This window comes from Ceratotherium simum, chromosome 27 (genome assembly GCF_057802395.1).
Source record: "Ceratotherium simum simum isolate JZ-2026a chromosome 27, ASM5780239v1, whole genome shotgun sequence".
Taxonomy (NCBI): Eukaryota; Metazoa; Chordata; class Mammalia; order Perissodactyla; family Rhinocerotidae; genus Ceratotherium; species Ceratotherium simum.
The window spans coordinates 27,095,117-27,117,910 of record NC_141926.1 but is presented as its reverse complement, the minus strand read 5'-3'; the positions used below and the strand labels follow the sequence as shown (position 1 = coordinate 27,117,910).

Here is a 22,794-nt window from a genome sequence, read left to right as displayed (position 1 = left end):
ATCAAAAACTAGACCAGATGGACTTAATATATATATATATAGAACACTCCATCCAAAAATAGCAGAATACACTTTCTTCACAAGTGCACATGGATCATTCTCAAAGACAGACCATATGTTGGAAACAAGGCAAGCCTCAATAAATTTAAGAAGACTGAAATCATATCAAGCATCATTTCCAACCACAATGCTATGAAACTAGAAATCAACTACAAGAAAAAAGTTGAGAAAATGACAAATATGTGGAGAGTAAACAACATGCTACTGAACAACCAATGGATCAATGAGGAAATTAAAGGATAAATCAAAAAATATGTGGAGACAAATAAAAATGAAAATACATCATATCAACTCATATGGGAAGCAGCAAAAGTGGCCCTAGAGGTAAATTCATAGCAATACAGGCCCACCTTAATGAATAAGAAAAATCTCAAATAAGTAATCTTAAACTACACCTAACAGAACTAGAAAAAGAAGAACAAAGTCAGCAGAAGGAGGGAAATAAAAAAACTAGAGCAGAAATAAATGAAATAGAAACCAAAAAAACTGGGGCCATCCCAGTGGTGTAGTGCTTAAGTTCATGCACTCTGCTTTGGTGGCCCAGTGTTTGTGCATTCAGATCCTGGGCACGGACCTATGCACCACTCATCAAGTCATGCTGTGGCAGCATGCCATATACAAAGTAGAGGAAGACTGGCACAGATGTTAGCTCAGGGACTATCTTCCTCAAGCAAAAAGAGGAAGATTGGCAACAGATGTTAGCTCAGGGCCAATCTTCCTCACCAAAAAAAAAAAAAAAGGAAAGAAAGAAACCAAAAAAACAGTGGAAAGGATCAACAAGACTAAGAGCTGGTTCTTTCAGAAGATAAACAAAATCGACAAACCCTTAGCCAGACTCACTAAGAAAAAAAGAGGGAAGGCTCAAATAAATAAAATTAGAAATGAAAGAGGAGAAATTACAACAGATACCACAGAAGTACAAAGGATTATAAGAGAATACTATGAAAAAGTATATGCCAACAAATTGGACAATCTAGAAGAAATGGACAAGTTCTTAGACTCATACAACCTCCCAAAACTGAATCAAGAAGAAATAGAGAATACGAATAGACCAATCACAAATAAAGAGATTGAAACAGTAATGAAAAACCTGCCAAAAAATACAAGTCCAGGACCAGATGGCTTCTCTGGAAATTCTACCAAACATTCAAAGAACATCTAATACCTATCCTTCTCAAACTATTCCAACAAACTGAAGAAGACAGAACACTTCCTAACTCATTCTAAAAGGTCAACATCACTCTGATCTCAAAGCCAGGCAAAGACTACACAAAGAAGGAAAATTACAGGCCAAAATCACTGATGAACATGGATGAAAAAATCCTCAACAAAATAATGGCAAACTGAAGACAGCAATACATTAAAAGGATCATACACCATGATCAAGTGGAATTTATACCAAGGACGCAGGGATGGTTCAACATTCACAAATCAATGTGATACACCACATTAACAAAATGAGGAATAAAAACCACACGATCATCTCAGTAGATGCAGAGAAGGCATTTGACAAGATCCAACATCCATTTATGATAAAAAGTCTCAACAAAATGGGTATAGAAGGAAAGTATCTCAACATAATAAAGGCCATATATGACAAATCCACAGCCAACATCATACTCAATGGGGAAAAACTGAAAGCCATCCCTCTGAGAACAGGAACAAGACAAGGATGCCCACTCTCACCACTCTTATTCAACATAGTACTGGAGGTTTGGGCTAGAGCAATTAGGCAAGAAAAAGAAATAAAAGGTATCCAAAATGGTAAGGAAGAAGCGAAACTCTGTTTGCAGACGATATGATTCTATATATAGAAAACCATAAAGAATCCATCAGAAAACTAAAAGAAATAATCAACAACTACAGCAAAGTTGCAGGGTACAAAATCAACTTATAAAAATCAGTTGCATTCTATAATAATGAACCAACAGAAACAGAACTCAAGAATACAATCTCATTTACAATTGCAACAAAAAGAATAAAATATCTAGGAATAAATTTAACCAAGGAGTTGAAAGACGTATACACTGAAAACTATAAGACATTATTGAAAGAAATCGATGATGACATAAAGAAATGGAAAGATATTCCATGCACTTAGATTGGAAGAATAAACATAGTTAAAACATCCATACTACCTAAAACAATCTACAGATTCAATGCAATCCCAATCAGAATCCCAATGACATTCTGCATGGAAATAGAACAAAGAATACTAAAATTCACATGGAATAACAAAAGACCCCGAATAGCTAAAGCAATCCTGAGAAAAAAGAACAAAGCTGGAGGCATCACAATACCTGACTTCAAAATATACTACAAAGCTATAGTAATCAAAACAGCATTGTATGGGTACAAAAACAGACATACAGACCAATGGAACAGAACTGAAAGCCCAGAAATAAAACCACACATCTACGGACAGCTAATCTTCAACAAAAAAGCTAAGAACATATAATGGAGACAGGAAAGTCTCTTCAATAAATGGTATTCAGAAAACTAGACAGCCACAGGCAAAAGAAAGAAAGTAGACCATTATCTTCACAAAAATTAACTCAAAATGGATTAAAGACTTGAACGTAAAACTTGAAACTATAAAACTCCTAGAAAAAAATATAGGCAGTACACTCTTTGACATCAGTCTTAGCAGCATTTTTTCGAATACCGTGTCTACTCAGGCAAGGGAAACAAAAGAAAAAATAAACAAATGGGACTACATCAGACTAAAGAGCTTCTGCAACGCAAAGGAAATCAGGAACAAAAAGAAAAGATAACCCACCAACTGGAGAAAATATTTGCAAATAATATATCTGACAAGGGGTTAATCTCCAAAATTTATAAAGAACTCATACAACTCTACAACAAAAAAAGACACATCCCAATGAAAAAATGAGCAGAGGATATGAACAGACATTTTTCCAAAGAAGATATACAGATGGCCAATAGGCACATGAAAAGATGCTCAACATCACTAATCAACAGGGAAACGCAAATCAAACTACAATGAGATATCACCTTACACCTTTTAGAATGGCTATAATCTCCAAGACAAAAATTAACAAATGTTGAAGAGGATGTGGAGAAAAGGGAACCCTCATACACTGCTGGTGGGAATGCAAACTGGTGCAGCCACTATGGGAAACAGTACGGAGATTTCTCAAAAAATTAAAAACAGAAATATCATACAACCCAGCTATCCCACAACCGGGTATTTATCCAAAGAACTTGAAATCAACAATTCAGAGAGACTTATGCACCCCTATGTTCATTGCAGTATTATTCACAATAGCTAAGATGTGGAATCAACCCAAGTGCCCACCAAGTGATGAATGGATAAAGAAGATGTGGTGTATATACATATACAATGGAATACTACTCAGCCATAAAAAAGACAAAATTGTCCCATTTGCAACAACATGGATGGACCTTGAGGGTATTATGTTAAGCAAAATAACCCAGACATTAAAAGACAAACACTGCATCATTTCAATCATATGTGGAAGATAAACAAAAACATGGACAAAGAGAACAGATTAGTGGTTATCAGAGGGGAAGGAGGTTGGGGGGGATGAAAGGGGTAAAGGGGCACATATATATGGTGAATGATAAATAGTAATGTAGACCTGAAATTTCACCACGTTATAAACTATTATGACCTCAATAAAATAAAAAAAATTACAAGACAATTGGAGAAATTTACACTGAAGGGCTATTTGACATTTAGAATATAATTAATATTTTAAGTATGATGATTATATTGTGGATGTATTTTTCAACAGTCTTTATCTTTTATAGATATATACTGAAATAGATACAGAGTAAATAATATTATGCCTGGTGATTGTTTCAAAACAGTCAATAGAGACAGGCGGAAGGGATGACTATAGATGAAAACAGGTTGACCATGAGTGGAGAACGCTGAAGTTGGGTGATGCAGATTCATCTACTGCTCTCTCTACTTTATGTTTAAAATTTCTCATAATGAAAAGCTTTTTAACTCTATTAAAATTTACTGTCATGATAACTAAAAAAGGCATTGAAAACATATTGTTACAGAGATGGCAGGAAAGGACTGACAAAGTCCTAAAGGTATTTGTGTTGACATTATTCTAACAGAAAACAATCAATTCTTAGAAATAGAACAATAAGGTGGAGTAATTGCTTCTTGCCAAAATTTTATTTGAATTTCTTTTAGAAATAGCTTTCTTTATTTAAAAAAAAATTGTTAGGACAAACAATTATAACGACTTTTCATTAGTAAAAACCAACTATTTGCAGATTCAGCATACAAGTAAATTTCAATACATTCTGAAAGCATGCTAGAGTACTTTCTTCTCTTTTTTCTCATTTCATAACACATGATTCCATGCTATTTTTAAAGGAACACAATTTGCCAAGTGGAAAATGTTATGTGCTATAAAAGATAAAGAGCTTTTTTTTCCAGGAGTGTTTTACCCATTAACCTGTTTTGCTTTCTGAGTATTAATCACATGTGCTTTGCTCATATCTTTTGACTTGTTTTGCTCTGATGAAGGAAAAATCATACTTGTGGGGAACTTCAAAGTCATTGAAATCATCCAAAGATGTGACTCCTATAATCAGCCCATGCCCACTGCCAGTTGTTTCCAGACCAGTCCTTAGTCATCAGGGTTCCTGACAAGCTTCTGCAAAGCAGACAATTGGCTTGTCTGGATAGCAGCTGCCGGCTGTCATCCCCTCAGTTTCAAACTCAAGGTCCTGCTTTGGTGTAGAGGCAGAGCTTTTCTTGGCAGGTGAAAGATTGCTAAGCAGAGGAAGCAGTGTCAAATGGAATATGTCAGAAGCCATCTGAGAGCAAGGTCACCTTGACCCTAAATAAATACCATAAAAACCCACTGGAGACATTGTTCTTCAGATCTGGACTTCAAACCAAAAGGAAAGTGGACCACAATTACCAAAACCTTTCTTATTCTTCAGGTTGGGGCCTGGAAAATAGAATCAAAGGTTCTCCTCATTTGCTCCTCACCATCCTCCTTACCCAGGCATCTATTTTCAATGTAGTCATAAAGCAATAGCAAAATAGATGACATAGATGAAACCAAATCAAGATGCTTTGCATTTACAGAAGACCAATGTTGTATACGGTTTACCAAAGATGGCAAAAATTCTTTCTGCTTAATCCACATCACAATCATATAAGTTAGTTAGTACTAACAAACCACACTTCATGAGCGATGAAATGAGACATGCCACCTCAAGGACCTGCCTATGGGTAGGCCACACATTAAACAAAAAGGAAAAGGCTTCCTTGGGCTGGGCTCTCTCACAGGCCCTATGCCTAGCACTCTTATGGCAGCTGTTCAGATACAGGAGGACCTATTTATCTTTCTGCAATCCTCCCACCTTCCTCTCCCCTAATGTTACCTAAACCAAAAAGTGTAGAACCTCAAACTCTTCTCTAACTACCAATTCCCCTGATTGAAGCCTCAGTGAAGAAGCCTCCCACCTCAAGGGCACCCGGCGACCACGCAGTGATTCAGCGGCATCCTGAGGATCCCTATGGTGGGAGGATAGCAATAACTCTCAGGAATGTACTATCTACCCCATGAACCAGCACAGTGTAAAACTGCTGTTTTCACATTTCCCCAATAAAATCCAGCCAATAAATCTGGTTCCTTTTATATTTTTAATAATGGAAATGTATTTGTGATCAAAAATAACAATTTCTGTCAAAGGGAAATATAATATATTATATTCAACAGTTTCAGGATCCCCTGTCAAAAGAAATAATTGTAGAACTTTAGCATAATTATATGGTACTGTATAGAAAAAAATAGCTTGTAAAATGTAACGTGCACTTTAGCTCATAGGGATGATATCTGAAAACACTTAAGCCAGTATTTACAACCAAATGACTAGGCAGCTCAAAAAGTTGTCGCACCAATAAAGCCAGAAGGGGGTTAAGTCGAAATGGACATTTTCCTCCAATGGGAATAGTTTCCAGGTTTGCATAGGAACACAGACTTGTGGGGCTTTGTGGCAGCCCCACGACTGTCCCTAATAATGGGACTATTCATATTTTCTTCCCTTAAGGATTAAGAGTGATAGTTTACATAATGAATAGTTTGGAATGAGAACACAAAGGAACTTTGTGAGAGTGTGGTTAGAAAACTAGAGTCAGATACTTAGGCCTATTTTAAGTTTAACATATTGTTTAGAAGAGAAAAAGACACTGCTTGTTATCTCTGATTCACCTATTCTTTCTCATTTTCATGCTTTCGCTTGAAGTTGGTGCCCATCAAATTCTGACTTAAGAAAACACTGACAACCTTTCAAGATTCTGCTAAAATTCAGCTTCTTCCCAGATCATTCTACCAGGAGACTCTCCCTTTAACATAATTCTCATATCTATGACGTGGACCAGCACTTACTATATATTCTAATCACCATCACTGGATAATAAATAAAGCTCATTAAAAGAGCTGACAGACATTTTATGCCTCCTGAAAAAAATTCAATGCTATACATTCCTATAAGTAATGAAGAAAGAATTTAAATTATTTCATCTACCTAATAAAGAAACACACATATAAGGTAAATAAATATTCTGGATGATGATGTAGAAAATACTAAAGAGATTATTACTAAAGATTAGAAGACCTCCTTAAGGATTAAAGCAACTCTAAATTCATCTTACCAAATGATTTTTCTAGTGATCCAAATGCACTTGCAGCTGTGTTTGAGGTAGATCATTTATTACGAATTTTATTCTGGAGAAGCTTCTACCTTTGCAAAGGCAGGCAAGTTAGGATGCCAGCTAAGCACACTATCTTGAGTTTTTGGTAATGTAAGACTTTCCTATTCAATTCCACACTCTAATATTATTTGTTATATATTATAACGTCATCGTTCCAATGAAGAAACTTTGCCAAATTGGTACATTTAAATTTACATTCTATTGTTATAAAATGCAAAAAGATTATTGAGCAAAGCTGCACAGAGTTTTCATCCCAAAAGAGTTTTAAGAACTGGATAGGCAAATAGGTAGAACCAGAGTCTAAGAGAGCTCAAAGAAACAATAGTATAAGTTTCCTTTCAACTCTTTGGTCCTCAGAATGGAGAATCAGCTGAGCCCCCAAACTTACAGATAATAATAAAATTTATTATAACTGAGTTACAAAGAATAGTTTCATGTTAAGAATTTTTTCATGATTATAATTAACATTATGAAAACCCTATTTACATAAATAGGCAAATAAATCATTAAAGGTCCAGAAAACAAAAATTTTTTTAAAGAAAGGCATGCTCAGAGCACTAGTGATCTAGACTTACCATGTTTCACCCAGATTTACTGGATGAACTTTAAGCCAATTATCTCCTCTTTATCAATTCTTTCAAGAGAAAAAAAATGAGATAATAATTCCTAGCTACGTTGGGCTGGGCCCTTCCGGGCCCTATGTCTAGCACTCTTATGGCAACTGTTCAGATATAGGGAGGACCTATTTATCTTTCTGCAATTCTCCCACCCTCCTCTCCCCTAATGTTACCTAAACCCAAAAAGTATAGAACCTCACACTCCTCTCTAGCCACCAATTCCCCTGGCTGAAGCCTCAGTGAGGAAGCCTCCCACCTCTCAAGGGCACCAGGTGACCAAACAGTGATTCGGCAGCATCCTGATGATCCCTATAGTGGCCGGATAGCAATAACTCTCAGGAATGTACTATCTACCCCATGAATCAGTATAAACATCAAACGAAACAATGAATAATCATGTTCTACATAAAGCACAAAATGTTTACCCAATATGGAGCATTATTTTTATTGTGTGTGCTGAATGAGAAAGGAAAGTCTGAGGTCTCAGGCAATTGTCTTTAAAATCTGAAACATGTTGTAGTAACTATCCTTTTGTATCGCTCTGGTTTTTTTTTTAGAATTCTTGAGTGATGGATGCTACGTATCTGAAAATCATTATGCTGGAATATTTCCAGCCCTCCCTGCCACAAAAATGTGTCTATCAAGCAAGACTGCATGTTGCTGCAACTCCTAATGGTATTAATAGGAGCAGAGGTTCTACAACACTGTTACGAACATTTAAAAAGTTCTACCATTTCTAATTGGTTCATGGATGTTTAAGAAAAATTGTGAGTTTATTTTGAAGCAACTCAGAATGGTGAGACGAAATTTTACCCAAATCCTCTATGTAACTTCACCTCAATGCTAGAATCATCTAAGTTATATCAAGTATTTTAATAGGCAATAAAGAAATGAAAACAGGACATTATGTGGGACTTCTCCTTATCTTTCTAGACACAGTATTCTTGGCAGAAAAATTAACTAAACTGTTAGTGGTGAAAGTACACCAGCTTATAAATAAATCAGAGTTGTTTTCCTGCCAGTGGGTTCCAAAGTAGGGTACATACACCCCAGACGGTATGCAAGAGGGGCCATGGAGGTATGTGAAGAACATATCAGAACTTCTAACATTTATCCAAAAGTCAGCAATCAAGCTTTATTAATATTTAATATCTAGACTTACAAGGCACACGTTACTAACGTATAAACAAACATATTTATATTGCAGGGTGCATGTTTGCTCAAATATTTCTTTTTTGTTTTTTGCTTGGGGAAGATCATAGCTGAGCTAACATCTGTACCCAATTTCTTCCTCTATTTTGTATATGGGACACCACCACAGCATGACTTGATGAGCAGTGTGTAGGTCTGCACCCGGGATCCAAACGTGCGAACTCCAGCCAGCCCGCTCAAATATTTCTTATTGATAGAAATACACATCAAAAATTTTGGAGAAGAACATGTTTAGACACAGTAAGGGAAATTTTACTTTAGGTTACATTCTCTCCAGAAGACACTCTAGCAGCTTCTTAGGATAAAAGGAGTCCACAGAGCAGCCTTTTAACAAAAACTATATTAAGTAATAATTTTAAAACTAGGAAACAACCCATGGACCTAACTCACTGTTACGGAAAATGTGTGAAGGTAACTATGAGTAAAATAAGAAAGAAAGAGAGGAAGGAAAGAAGGAAGGAAGGAAGGAAGGAAGGAGGGAAGGAAGGAGGGAGGGAGGGAGGGAGGAAGGAAGGTGGGAGTGAAGGAAGGAAGGTGGAAGGGAAAGAAGGAAGGAAGGAAGGAACGGTGAGGGGGAAGGAGGGAGGTAAAATTTCTGGAAGAGGAAGTGAAAATAATGTAGGACGAACACTTTACTATTTTACTATTAACTGATAACAACAAAACGGAAAGATTTTAGCAGCTGATATACTGTTTTGAAACTTCCCTGACTTTGGCAAACCATCTTTTTTGATTCTCTCAGCTAGAGATATTCCAGAAACTTCAGGTGCAAAACAGTATTAAAGCAAGTTTTCTCTAGTACGAAAATGAAAAGAATTGCTATCCTCATATTTTCTGCCATGTTGTTCTTCTGCCTCCAGTTCTGTGCAGTCTCTGATCTGAAGGAGGAGGCAATAAGCTACTGTGGGTCCTACTTCTTTCTGGAAACTGGAAATACACCCTGATACAAATCGTAGTTCAAGACCGTTAAACTAGGAACCAGAAAATTTGGACTCTAGAACTATTTCTGTCAGAGTATAACCTTAACAATGCATTAACTTTGGAAAGGCGGGGTTGTTTCCCTTCTGTAGAACCCTAATGTTATCCTCATTGATTTCTAAACTCTTAGCTCTAATTGTCTATGATCCTATATTATTATTTTATCATAAGAATTTAAAACGTGACTACTGGGGGAAACTTGTACAGTATGTAAATCTCTGTAACCTATTATATTATTTCATCTATGAACTGCAGTGTAGCAAATGTGATCACAAGATTCATTCAAACATTCATTTAGAAAGTATTTATTGATCCCCTAAGATTTGTCAGGTACTATACTAAGTTCTTCAGGTACTATGCTAATCTCTTCACAACAGTGATTAGACAGATATCTTTCCTATACTTAAAGAGCTTAAGAGCTGGTAGAAAAAACATGATGAGCAAGCAATTATACAGGCGATGTGCTAAGGACTATGATGGGGACATCCGGGGTATGTAGAAACACATAGAGGAATATTTAATCCTAATTTTAAGGGGTAAAAATTTCCTGAGAGAAATGACTTGTCAGTCACCCTAAAATATAAATACAAATTGACCAGGCAAAGAAGGGTGATGAGCTTCAGATGAAGAGAAGTCATTGGCACCACATAGAGCAAAAATCTAAAGTCAGGGCTGCTGCGTTTGCATCTCTGGGGAGAATCTCTGACATTCACAGCCCATGTGGCCCTCCCTTGAGTTGGGCAGTCCACTGTGTATGTGGCATAGAACACATCTCTTCTAGACTTAATTCATTATGGTTGAGGTAAGAAGAGTGAATGTGGACATGGAGAGGTAAGAAGGGGTCAAATATAAAAGAACATTATAATCTAAGTGTTGGAGTTTGAGTTGAAGTATTTTAAACAGAGAAAAAAAAACTTAATCATATCACCATTTTGCAGGGACTCTTCCTGTGTCTGGGGCTCTTCCAGATTCCAAGCCACCATGCCAGGCCATGTGCAGCTAATAAAAGCCTGGCTGGATTTTTCCTCCTCCCAGCAGTTTCTCTGCCTATGTCAAGCATGTTCCTCTGACTGCCTGGGCACCCAGATGCAATAAATATGCTCAGTGAAAGAAGCTTCCATTCTCGGCCCACTTAAGAGGGGTCAGCCTTCTCTGTACTTGATCGCATTTAGACATTTTTGCTTCCACAGTTCTTTCATAGTTTTAAAGAAAAATATAACATTTTACTTTAGTCAATGTCTCATTGTTACAGCAAGAGCAATGGTCTTTCCTGACCTACTACAAAGAGTGAAATTCTCTACTTCTATTTTTTCCTGTTTGGGGAAGTTCCCTATACTATTGCATTCCTCACTTAGTAAAGCTCCAAACAATGCCAGATTATTAGCCCTGATTACCTAACAAACATATCGTATTAAATTAAATATTTACATACATTTATAAATTCCCTACTGTGGGCAAACAGTATAGCCAATATTTTTCCCCTTAGGGATCATCAACAAGCTACAGTTAAGTAAGTGCTTTCCAAGTGTGAATGACAACGGTAAACCTGTTTACTCCTTTGACATTATGAAGGTCATGATGGTGGCTAAAGCTGGTGTAATGGATACCGATTGGGCCCTATCTCACCTTCTCACAATCCATCTTTTTACTCCAGTCATTGCTGTACAATCAGCTGCATGCATTTGTAAGCTGACAGCCAATCTTCAGCTGCCTCTTGTATCTCTCATTTCCATCTCTGGGGCTTCTCTGCTGCCACCTCATGGGACTCCTTTAAGAACTCTCTAAGCCATTCTGACTCATGCACAAACCTGAGGTGTGAGGGACCAACACCATCAGGGCAATCCTTGACCAATGAAGAAAGGAGGAAACTAGTGGATAAACACTCCCCTCTGTCACGTATCAGCTGATGAGGTCTGTGGTTCATCTGACACAGCTCCTCAGGATCTCCAGGAGGATTAAGCTCCAGTCGCCCACAGAGGTGATTAGATCAATGAAGCACCTTTAGACAGGCTTTCTCTCTTCCCCTGTTTCACTCCTCTCAGTCCCTAGGACTGTTTCTTGAGATCACTTCCCAAAATAAACTGCCTATATGCAAGCTCTCATATGAAGCTCTGCTTCTGGGGGCACCATGGCTAAAACAGCCTGGAAGGGTTGACCAACAATCATAGAAAGGGCAGATGGAAGAAAACAGAGATAGAGGCACATCATGATTTCAGAGATGTCAAAAGATAGGCAACGACATATCTTCATAGAAAAATATCTCTAACAACCTATGTAGTGCATCCATTTCCTACAAGCACATCCCATGCTAACAGTATACGAGTGAATATTTTTAAAATAAAAAAATGCCAAACGTTTTCAGAAAAGTTGGGACATACTTTTAAATATTTCCATTTAAAATATTAACATGTTAACACACAAAGATCAACTGCATAAAACAGGGCTATTTAAAATATATTATAGAAGTCATAAAAAATTCAGAGAACCACAGGTCACTGCATCCGGTAATAAGATACAAATTTAAAGCTGTGTGATGAATATCTACTTTCACTTGTGTGTGTGTGTATGTGTGTGCGCGCATATGTGTCTCCCAGGAAAAATGGCCTTATTACTCCAAATCCCCCTAAACCTTCCATAAGCCCAGAACTGAGGAGTGGGGAACGGATGACGAAGTGGATGTGGACACCCGAATGGCAGCTGGAAGGCTGGGTAGCCATAGTGACACTAAGGAGTTTAGCTGATTTCCATCAACCCCTCATTCCCACTATCCACCTCAAATAAAGCTACTACTGTTATTATCTGTGTTATTACTACTACTAATAATAATCTTTTATACGGACAATTGACATTTTTCTTGATAAATTTTTAGTAAAAACATCTTTGGAAAACATTTTCATTTTTTTTACCTCTAAGAAAGTATAAATAAAATTTCAAGAAAATGCAGCTTTAGGACAAGTCCCCCAGATACCTCTTCTTTCCTGACAGAGCATACCTGATTATTGCTCCCATACAGAAGTACCAGAGCCAACCAGCAGGGCAACAATCTCAGTGAGATATGATGGTGGACTGAAATAGAGCAATGGCACAAGGATGGAGTTAAGTCAAAAGATGCAAAGATATTTAGGAAATAAAACAGCTAGAACCTGGTAATTGATTAGATGCGAGGGATGACAGATAATCTAACACTTACTACTAGACATTGGTTTTATATTCCCTTCCAATCTACTTCTAACAACAGCTGCTAGTGAACAGCCTTCTGTAGGTGATAGGAATTTTCAATTAGGATGAAATATAGCTTGATGAAGAAAACTTAGGTGATCCAGAGAGAAAGAGAACCTGGGAAAAGCATAGAAATGACAACCATTCAACTTTGTGTGGAGGATTAAAGACAGAAAAGGCACCTGCACCCTGATAAAGTCTAAGAGAAGTACAGTCAACCCACATCTAAAAGGAATAAATACTGCTTCTCTTGAACCAAATCTTCATTAAATGCTGAATTTCACTATTTTTTCATGTAACTTACTGGTTCTCAATGAGGGATGAATCCCTCCCCCCCGTCCCCAGGGACCTCTGGCAATGTCTGGAGATATTCTAGGCTATCATAAACTGGGGGGTCGGGGGGAGGTGGTGCTACTGGATTTCATAGAGGCCAGGGGTACTGCTAACCACCTGTAATGCACAGGACAACCTTCAACAACAAAGAATTATCCAGCACAAAATATCAATAGTGTCAAGGCTGAGAAAGCCTGAAACCCACTGACATCAGAAATATCAAATTTGACACACAGGCACTGTGTTATGTTGTGGGAGTCACTAAGGAAAGTAAGTCACAGGCCTTGCCCATGAAGAACAAAAGACCTAAATTCATTAACTTTCAATATAATAGCAGCTATTAAAGTAATAGCTCAGATAATATCAGAACATATGCCATAAATCAGTATGTCTGTGATGGCTAAATAAATGGTACCAATGATAAGTGCTCTGAGCAGTTTATAGATCTTTATAGACTGGAGAACAAAAGTCAGCCTGTGAAAAACTATAGATATTTTGTGAACAAGGCAAGATCTTAGGTGTCCTGAGAAGAGACAAGTTAAGATTTAGCTCCTCAAAACACCAGAGGTCATGTGACAGATGGAAGAGCATACACCAGAGCTTTATTTTGGGAAAGTTCAAAAATAACGCAGATAACAAAGGGTATATTCCATTGCTTAACCAGAAGAGCCAAATAGGCTGGTGAGCAGTTTAAGGCCAGACTGTGGATAGTCTTATATTTTGTTTACCCAGAGGTGGAGTTTGGAGCAGTAGGCTAACAGGATGCAATCTGTATTCTAGAAAATGCAATTAAGGGACAGTACCTAGAACCGACTATCTAAGAGGCACTATGGGCAAAGATAGAACTCAAGCAGGATAAAAATCTTAGAGGTATGACATCATAGATTCTAGCACCAAAATGGTGGCTCTGAGACAGCAGAAGAAAGGACAGATAAGAAAGCCAACTTGAGAAGTGAGAATGGACAGGACTATCCAGATGTTTATAAGGGCAAAGAAGGGTATTCAATTGAAAGTGATTTGTTTTGTTTAAAGGAGTGTTCAAAATTGACCTAAGCCAATTTGGCCATTCACCCACTGTGATTCTTTTTGTAAATAATGGTAGATTCTGTTAATTAGAGGTAGGGGATGGCTAAAATATGATGATGACGCTGATAATTATATCAACTACCTCCTAGGCACTGTGGAGAATTCTCTTGGCCTTGTCTGGCTCTTAGTGCAGCCCTTGGGCAGTGACAGTCCTGTATAAACTCTGTCCAACTTCCTACAGGTGCCTCCTGACAGATCCTGGTCTCAGGTCTATACTGTATGTAGATTAAAAACAAAAAAAAAACCCTCCTTACCAGGGCTTTGCTGGGTGGGATCCCATTGAAATGTGCCTGACGCCCATATTCATACTTTCTGGAAGTACATGGGAGTTAATAACATTCCATGGGGCCACACATTAACCAATCAAGAATAGAAGCCAGTAGACAGATGCTCTCTCTCTCCTCCCCTGCCTACAGGGGACCCCAAGGCATAGTTTATACTGCTTCCTAGGTGGTCCTGCAGGATCAAGAAACCAATCACCTATAGCTATGGCCAACTTGATAGGGCATCCTTGCATCGCCTCTTCCTTCTGCTTCCTTCCCTGTCACTCTCATCTGGATCTCCAGGGTCACACACTGCCCCTCAACTCTTTGTTTCAGGTCTGCTTTATGAAAAACCCAGGTAAAGGCAATGACAATGATGATGAGGACAATAATAACTACTGCTGTTGATACTTACTAAGTGTCAGTCACCTTTACAAGCACTATCATCCTTATTACAATCCTATAAGGTTGGTATTATTGTTCTCATTTTTACAGATGAAGAAACTAAGGCAAAGAGAGCTTCCTGCATTTCCTCTTCAATAAGGATGGGTGACAGTGACTTGTTGAGAGGCTACAGAGGCTTATTCACTGACATTTTCCCTCTCCAAACAAAACGAGAAAAACGGAGAAAACAGGTGACTACATTAAGTAGCTATTTCTAGTTTTTTTGGTAACAGATGTAACACAGATTCAGTGACTATATTACAAAGTAGACTTTGAAATTACCAATTATTCATTATCATCTCATTAATTCCAGTAGAATAACTTATTTATGTATGACTATCCATTTTTTTTCTTGAGAAGTCATCATCACTACTAGATTGAGTTCTAAAATTTTAGAAATAATGGTAATTCTGGGGACAGAACAGCAAGCACCTTGTTGGGTGACAAAGTCATGTCTTCAGGGTATACATTAGCTGTTTCTGACAGTTTTCAGCATTTTAGGAATATCTTAATGATGCATCTCCAAATCATAATATGGAAAATAAAGAAGTAAATAAACATGCATGAAATATGGTTTACATTTCTTCCTGAGGTACTTAATTTCGTGCTTCTACCATATACAGCACACACAGGCAAGAATATACTTCATCCAGTCACCTTTCTGTAATTGGTGCTTCTTACTGATTTAGCCAACTCTGGGCACCAAAATCCAGGTTCTAATAACAGGTAGGGTGCTCTTAGGTATTTACAGTATGACAATACTGAAGGATTCTTTGTCAGGATTAATGAAGATAAAACAATTAGTTAAGAATCACTGGATATTTGTTCTTGAATAAAAATGATATAGTTTATGAGCTAGTAAATATAAACATTATTATAAATACAGTGGGTTTAACATATTATATTCTGTAGGCCTGTTGTTAATTTTTTAACAGGCGCACTTCAGGGAATGGGCGAAAAACCTGCCAAGAACAGTTAAGTATTATGCTTCTAGCCTGTTCCTGTGCAGATCTGCTCTCTTCCCCTAATGCTCTTCCTTGATGTGCCACACTGCTTGCATACTATACAATTTCCATTTAATGATTTCTGGTGTCAGATCTTCTATTTCAAATGACATAACTTTTGAGTTTCTCTAGTTATGAGTGCTCAGAGTTTACATTTAAGTTTACCATTTTCATCAACTGACTAATGCTAAAATTTTAAGATTTCCTGTCCTTGAAATGTGTTCTGTAAAGGTCATGCAATTACAAAGAAATGACACCTTTCCCTGCACACTTTCTCATCTGTACCACTTCTCAGTGCTTTGAAGGGCAGCATCTTTCTGCTGCTTACATTTGCAAGTTGCATACTCTGCACCATGTTTTGGGTTGAGTTTTAGAATGAAGTAGATAAAACTGAGTTTGGAAGTACATTTGTGAATAATGGAATTTGAAAATAACTGGGAATAGTTGGTAGATTTGAGTATATGACTATTTTTAAATACTGGTGGCAGAAACAGAGGTTCAAAAAATAAACAAACTTAAAATGTATGTATAATATTTAGAAAAGACAAGAGGAAAGCAAAGATCTCTTGCAAAATAATAACAGAATGATAAATACTACAATGGAAAAATAAAGTCAAAGGAAATTTAGAGAAAAAATATAAATGATTGATATACTTTTTTAAAACCTGAAATCAAATGAATAATAATTAAAACAACAATGAGATGTCAAACCTATAAAATTGTCCAATACTTGAAATAATCTCTATTATTAGTGAGGCTATTAAGAAACAGAGACTTGCATATACTACTGTTGGCAGTACACATTGGAATATCCTTTTTCAAAAGCATTTTGCATTACAAATATTTCACAAGCACATGTTGTAACCTAGAAATTCAATTTTGGAAACATTTCCTAAGGAAATAATTACTTAATTACATGAAAGTTTAGCTACATTGATGTCCTTTTCAATTCTACTTATAATTGCAAAAACAACAAAATCAACCCAGATAATGGTACTTTTATGCAACAAGCTACTATACAGCCACTAAAATAAATATATATATAATTTTAATTGCTATGAAAAAATCTAATACATACTGTTAAATTTTAAAATGTAGTCTTACGAAGCAACGTTATAATCCTATTTTAGAATAAAAGATACATGCATGCATTTTTTAAAATACAAAAGCATATGTGACAAGTGCCAAATTGTTAACAGTGCTTTGCCTAGATAATGAAATTTTGATTGAATTTTCGTTTTGTTTATCTGTGTTTTCAAATTTTCTACTGTAATCCTAGGTAACTCATGAAAATATTAACACAAAAATATAACTGAAGTATTGGAAAAAATTCCTGTAGGAGAAAAATTATTCTGTAAGCCAATTGAGTTATTTGGAGAAGTAAATATTAATTCTTTTGACTAACTCCTAACTACTCTAGCTTACAAATTATAATAACCTCTTATTGCTTTTAAAATATATATGTGATTTCAACAGAAGCAGATACCTTCTAAGATAAACACTGTACTCAGGGGACTTCCAGTTTAAAATGGCATCCAGTTAACAGATCTTGATGTAACATTTCTAAATTTCTCACAAAAATATTTGCAAAGACCTTGAAAAATGCAAAAACGTATAATGTTACAAAAACTTGGCTGCAAGAATTGACTGACTTATTTACTTACTTATTTAGGGAACTAGACTGAAAAATGAAATTAGTAGCCCTCCATGGCATATCTGCCTGGAAATATGTCTTTTGTTCCCCAAAAGTTCAACCAAGTGCCATGGAAGACACCACAGCACAATGGCTAACAGTAAGTACTCTGGAGTGAGGCAGTGCTTGTAAGGTTAGACCAAGTGCATTTAAAGTTGACATTCTGGGTTTATGGCAACTTGCTGGAAACACGAGTGATACAATTTTTACAAAGATAGAGAAGGGTGAAAAGTCATAAGACCTTGAATATTTTCTACATGCAAAAACAAAGGACAATCGTTGTCTTGCTAATCAAAAGTTAAAAACCAAATATACATCTTTAAGGATTAGAGAAAAGGGCATAGATATGAGTAGCCTTAGGAATTTAAAATTGAAGGAACAATGTCGATAATTATGAGGTGGCTTCCTTTTTGGCAGTTAATTTGGATACATTAATCATAATCAACTCTCTTTAATCAGAAATTGGGATTTCCTGAGGACTTTTCATTAATTGCAAACCAGAGCAGGAGGCAAATTATTCTTCACTGTAGATCAGAGTACTCCTTCGTGGGTTATATTCATATCCCACAGAATTAAGTTCAAATAGAATTTTTACTGAATTTTGCTATCATATTACCACACGTTCCCCATTAATTCATTATTGCTAATAGGAAACATATGTGTCCCTAAAATGGCATACCATGAAATGACTGAGCTAATGAGTAAAAGAGAGCATCAACAGGTACAGCTGGGAGCATGTTAGGTGAATGGTTTAAGGGCTGATGTTTTATTCAGCATGGAAGCGGTTAAGCCAGCTCCACATTCTCCTCTATTTTGCACTGGCTTCTAATGACATTAAATCAAATTATATTTCTTTATAAGATCTGATGTTTAGCTTTTCTAATTTTACCTTTATAATGAAATTGAAGGAGGGCTATGTGCAGCCATTTGGATAAAACAAAGTGCCAACAGCTATAGTCTTTAAATAGCAGCCTTTTTGTTTAACTTTAGTAAGTGGTCCGATAGTTTTATGTGAAAATTTTCTACCTGTTTTGTTGGAATTTGACCAAAAGCTGTGAAACTACAACTGAAATTGCTTATCATAAATGGAGAAATCCCAGAAAGAAAACTTTAATAATAATGCAATTATTTGAATTCCTATGTTTGTTTGATGATATACATATTTGAGGACAACTACCCACTCTTTTGGTATTTACATTTAGCAATTCCTGTCCTTCCTGTTTAAAGGCAGTCTCACCAGTGCAGTGGTGTCCAAAATCTCTCTTCACTTTCATCACGAACTTCTTGAAAAGTCGGTGTGAGGGCAGCCCTGTTGAGGGAAAGGCACCGGTGCGGCTGTCAGTGCCCAAGATCCCTTTCAGGTTCTGGAGCTGCTAAGCACACCTCTTTGCCCAAGTCCTTTAACCTCTCCAGCCTCCTGTTTCTTCAACCATAAGATTAAGTAACAAGAGTAATTATTAACTATGTTATTACTGTTATGAAAATAACAGTAGCTGGGGGCCGGCCCCGTGGCGCAGCGGTTAAGTGCGCGCGCTCCGCTGCTGGCGGCCCGGCTTCGGATCCCGGGTGCGCACCGATGCACCGCTTGTCAAGCCATGCTGTGGCGGCGTCCCATTTCAAGTGGAGGAAGATGGACACAGATGTTAGCCCAGGGCAATCTTCCTTAGTTAAAAGAGGAGGATTGGCATGGATGTCAGCTCAGGGCTGAAAAAAAAAGAAAATAACAGTAGCTAACATTTATTGGGTATTTGCCAACTGTCACACAGCATGCTGTAAGATCTCATTTAATCACTGCAAGGGCTTCATGTATAGTAAGAATTATTCCCCCATTTTACTGATAAGGACACTGAGGTTCAGAGAGGGTTAGAAACTTGCCCAAGTTCTCATAGCTAGTAAAGGGCAGGGCCAGAAAATTAACTAAGGTCTAAATTAGCAATAAAAGATGTTGAAAGACCCCTTCAGTTCTAAAATTCAGATTAAAATAGGAATCACTTTCTAAATTATAGCTCTGCATAAAGGCTGGCTTTGAAAAAAAGAATCATATGAAAATTATACTTATGAAACAAACACATTACCCATAGTTCTAAAAATTATTCCCCATTGGAATAACTTCATTATGATATCTAATATAATTTATTTATATGCTCTTTTTAAAAAGCTACTTTGCAAGAAGGAAAATACCAGGCAGTGTAATATTACTTCTTGTTAATTTTCAATTGACCATTTTCCTCTTTTAAGTCATGTCTACAATTACCATCTGTGCTTTTTTTGGCTGTGCAATTATCTTTGACTGAAATGTAATTTCGTTACTTGTAAAGGCAGAAACAACAAAACTGTGCTCATATTGATATTAGTAGAGCATGTACTCTAAAATGTTTAGCCAGAGTAACAAAGTCCAAGTCAATCCTAGTTTTTAATCAGCCTAGAAATCTCTTAGAATTAGAATCCATTGCAAAGCCAATTTAAGGCTTTGAGTCTCTTGGTAAACCAGGACTCTCTCACTTACTAAACTTCCAGGAACAATAAACTGCTTTTATAGTTTTCTTCACATCATGCTGGAGCTCACCCCAATGTCTTTGCTCACACTGGACTTTGGCTTGTAATATTTTCTCCTCCCTGGCAAACTCTTACATATCCCTTCTTCTACTCTTTAAGACTCACCTTTGTGTCACCTCCTTCTAGAATACCTTCCTCATGCCCCATTAAAACCCACACATAGCCAGAGAAAAATAGAGTACGTGCCCTTCTATGGAGATCTCTTCTGCTGCATGTACTGCATTACAGCACAACTGTCTGTTTATGTGTCTTTCTTCCCTACAAGATAGCATATTACTTGTTTCAAAGAGCTTTTTTATGTAAAAAAGAACTACAAAATCTCAAAGGCATACAATAACCACGTTTCTCACAGCTCTGTGGGTCACCTGGTAGTTGGCTGATCTAGACTGGCTCTACTGGCCAGCTCTGCTTCAAGCTGTGGGACCAGCTGGGCTTGGCTTCTTGCTTAGGTCTGTATGTGTACTACTTCTGAGGCCCAGTTTCTACTCATGGTAATGGAAGAGAAATAAATAAATCAAGCCCCACTGCACAAGCACACTTTGTGCTACTGCTTTCATCACATCTGCTAACATCCTTTTAGCAAGAGCAAGTCATGTGGACAAACCCAAACTCAGAGGGGCAGGGAAATATACTCCTATGACCCTTATAACCCTATGACAAGGCTATGAATGCATAGAATCAATTCAAGGGAGTGAAAAGTTAACCAATAAGTCAAACACTATGAAATAAAAACTATCTCTCATTCATCTTTATTTGTACATATATCTAATGCCTGGAATTGTACTGAACAATACAGGGTACTCAAGACATATTTGAAGAATGACTGTCTCTGATACTGCTAATGGTGTCCCCACACTCATCCATTTTGTGAAGCATACTCCAAATCACATAAAACTGCCAAAGATTTGAAAGAGAGGATGATGAACTATTCACTTCAATTACTGAGCCATAAGACATTCAATAGCTCCCAATGGAAATAAGAAGATAGACTTTCATACAGTAAACTGCCAGGTTATAATTGGACAAAGGAGCATATAGTAGTAACCTTAGAAATGTAACCCATTCATTTGTATTTGTAGTATACTGTTTCCCAAAATGGCTACAACAACCCCTCCTTTCCCATGTGCCCCTTTGCAATGTGACTATGTCACTCCTCCTCCAACGAGTCTATTTCCACTCTCCGTGGATCTAAGATATCCTCACAGCTTGCTTGACAGTAGAATATGGTGGGAGTGACCTTGTGCAATTGTGAGCTATGTCTTAAAACGTCTTGCAACTTTTGTTTTTGTTCCTTCAAAATCCACCTTCCATGTAAAGAAATTCAGCCAATTCAGCTAAAGATGGAAGACCACGTGAAGTGGGGCAAGACACTTGGAAAAGAACTGAGATGCCCTGCCAACATTTAGCAGCAACATCCCAGAGATGAGCTAGGCCATCTTGGATCCTTCAGCCCCAGTTGAACAACCCCAGCCAACACCAGGTGAAACAGAGACAAGCCATCCCCACTGAGCTCTGCTGAATCCCTCATCCAGAGAATCATGAGTAATAAAACGATTGTTGGTTTAGGGTGGTTTGTAGCACAGCAATAGATAACTAAAAGAGTGTTCAAAACTGCTCTTGAAAGAGTGAAGAAAATTGATGCTGTGAACTCTGAAATAAATCACTGGAATCATTTTACAAATAATTATTACAAAATTGCTTCATCTGAAGTAAAGTACATGTTGTATTAACAAATAAAGAAAATAAGCACAGAAATTTTCAGACAAAAGGAAAGCAGACCTCCCACTATTTCTTGTCTAAACTTGAATGTACGGATATAAATATTATTCAGTTTAACTTTGTTAGAAAAATCAGCAAGATGTCAGAGCATTTTAAATACTAGTGTGATACAAATGATATACTTGAGTATATTACAATTTTAAATGTCTCCAATTATCTAAATAATCTCTATACCATTAAAAATTTCTCCAGTTTCTATAAACACTTAAAAATTAAACACTTAGGCTCAAGTAAAAATAGTAATCAGAAAGTAAGTAAATTAGAAAGACTTAATTCATAGCAAAATTCAACTGGCTATTTTTGAGAAAGGTCCACTGATAATATAAACTTAAACTGATCTTCTGAAAGGTGTGATTTCAAATCAAGCAGAAGAGGTAACATTTTTTTGGAATACTTTTTCTCCATTTCAGTGAGATGAAAATGCACTCGTGGATGCCAAACTTCTTTAAAGCTTTTGTAATGAATGTAAGAGTAAACACATTTCAAGTTTGAATTCAATTCCACCTGAATATATTACAGGGCAAGTATGTCACATCCAATATTGAGGGAAACATGAGGCTTCTTAGGAAGTGTAAACATTTCTACTTTAGCAAGTCTAATCTGATTCATCATCATCAGTGAGTACCAAAAAAAAAAATCTTTGGAAAGATTCCAAAGATCATTAACAGTGACAAAAAAAAATGCTATTAATTTTGCATTTCGACTATAGAATTAGCAACAGGAGAGCATTTTAATTAAGGTTACACTCATTTCACATTATATTTTCTAATGCTTTATTGTTATGAGGAATATGTGCTCCTGACAACATGTTAAA

General features: G+C 36.8%; 1 pseudogene; it reads left to right on the top strand.

Moving 5' to 3' along the window:
* The window catches only part of LOC147913458 (uncharacterized), a 42,469-nt pseudogene extending 20,679 nt beyond the window's left edge, over nucleotides 1-21,790 (top strand).
* Nucleotides 21,791-22,794: the final 1,004 nt, after the last annotated feature.